General features: G+C 26.7%; 1 protein-coding gene across 1 annotated transcript in view; it reads right to left on the reverse strand.

The window, feature by feature from the left end:
- Positions 1 to 2500, reverse strand: part of LOC100215499 (zinc transporter ZIP6) — a 36456-nt gene that overhangs the window by 32223 nt on the left and 1733 nt on the right. The gene's annotated exons all lie outside the window — the stretch shown is intronic.

Raw genomic sequence — 2500 nt, forward strand, 5'->3', positions numbered from 1 at the left:
GATTGAAAAGAAAAGACTTTTTGTCTAGATGGGAGTATAAAGTTGAGTTGTCAGCAAATAGAGCCATTTCGATGTAAGGTTGACAGGAAGATCATTAATGTAGATAAGAAACCAGACAGAACCAAAGATAGAGTCTTGAGGTAACTTAGAAGTTACTAAAAATGAAGAAGAGTGAGGTCTTCAAGGATGACTAATAAACCGGTTAGAAATAAATGATTCGATAATCTCAAAAAATTTCCAAGATACACCTTATGACACAAGCTTATGGAGAAGACCAGCATGCCAAAGATAAGGTTACTACTGATATATATGTGTATATATATATATATATATATATATATATATACATACAGCTTTTGGAATTAGGAAAAATGAGGTTGGCAATAAATTACCAACCTTAAACTATTAGAGATAGGAATCAAAGTTTGACACAATGGTTTTAATATAAAACAAGGAAATAAGATCAGTAATTTTTTACCAACCTAAAACACAATTAGGTAGTTAGTTTAAATGCCAACCAACTCCAAAGTTATTCCAAGGACTGTATATACATAAATATATATATGTATATATATATATATATATATATATATATATATATATATATATATATATATATATATATATATATATATATATATATATATATGTGTGTGTATATATATATATATATATATATATACATTTATGTATATACAGTATATATATATATATATATATATTTATATATATATATATATATATATATATATATATATATATATATATATATTTATATATATATACATTTATGTATGTACAGTATATGCTTGTATCTGTCAATAGTATATGCTTGATATCTGTCAATTCTTTAGAACACTTGTTATTATCCTCATTTTTTCTTTAATGAACAAGATAAAAAACTTTACTTAAGACCACTTCCAATGATTTCCATATTTCTATGGAGAGATTTATGTTTCTAGGGACTCATTAAATCCCCTTTTCTAAGGATCAAAAACTATTGCATTTTTTAAAATAGTTCCATCCCAAGATAGTTTTGATTTTAAATAGTTTGTAAATGCTTTTTGTTCAATGAACTTATATGTAACTTGAACAATTCCACCAAAATTTCTTTTCACCATATTTTTTATTTTTTTATTTTTAACATTTTCATTTCCAACAAGGCTGCAAGCAACCACTATTAGATTTTTAAAAGTTACTTGAAAAGAAAAGATGAAGTTTATATAATATTTCCAAAGCTTCAGAAAAGCAAAACCGGGCTTGATATCATTGGGCTGGTATAAAATAATTTCAATGACTTACAACTTTTGTGTCATGCATATTGATTGTCAGCAACTCAACAATTTATATTAATTACTACCATTATTATGGCCATGTAGGTTATATGAAGGTTAGTTTTAATGCAATTTGTTTTTAAAACAAATTTAATGTTTAATAATAGGAGTAGTATATTTTCATCACATTAAATAAAATAAAAAATCTTCTTTTTAAAAGAGCATCTGGCTGTAAAAAACTGCTTCAACTCTTTTCAAATGTCAAGTCGTATTCAAATGAGAAAATGGAAATTTGTTCAACTAACACAAGCGTATAACACAGACATTAACCAAGGTCATTAAACTTGAAAAAACCTAAAGGTATAATAAATTTAAATTTATATATTTTTTTTTTAATTAATTTTTTACCCTGATTCACTCCCATCAAGGCTGCAAGCAACCACTATTAAGTTGGGAGTTACTAGAACAAAAAATAGAGTTATAGAGCAAGAAAACGGTTGACAGAAAACTTAAAAAGTTGAAGGGTCTATGAATTAGGAAAACATGAAGATGGGAGAGTGTTCCAAAGGGTTGAAATGCCGGGTAAAATGATTAGCTGGTTCATCTACGTTTTGGACCTGCAGATAGAGTGGGTCCAACTACTTTTACAACACAATTTCGAACCTTGTCTTGAAGAGAAAAAGCATATTAGAAGAACCAGCCCAAATATGACAAAAGTACAGGGACTATTATGAGATTTGCAGTGGTAGAGAGTGTAATCAGGAGAAAGATAGTAGCGAGCACGATAAAGAGAAGCAACCTTAGCAGATGCTGATTTAGCAACCGATTGTATATATGGTTTCCATGAAAGGTCAGTAGTAAACGATAATCCAAGAAGATGTAAAGAAGTGAGAGGTTTGCCATTGCTATATTTATATCTATTACCATATACCAAAAGTATATATACTTAAGTTATAAAAAATATATACTCATATATAAAGTATCATTAAATAATACTTGATATTATATAATTATTCATATATAAATTATATAAACTTTAACCATAAGCTATGTAAATTATGATATAATACTTTAAATAAAGTAAAACTATAAAAACATAAGAAAATGCAACTTATAATATGTGACTTTATGTTTATGTCAATTCAATAATCGTAGAGAAAATGCTGAAATATTCAATAACCATAGAGAAAATGCTGAAATATTCAATAACCATAGAGAAAATGCTG

Source organism: Hydra vulgaris, chromosome 11 (genome assembly GCF_038396675.1).
Source record: "Hydra vulgaris chromosome 11, alternate assembly HydraT2T_AEP".
Classification (NCBI taxonomy): Eukaryota; Metazoa; Cnidaria; class Hydrozoa; order Anthoathecata; family Hydridae; genus Hydra; species Hydra vulgaris.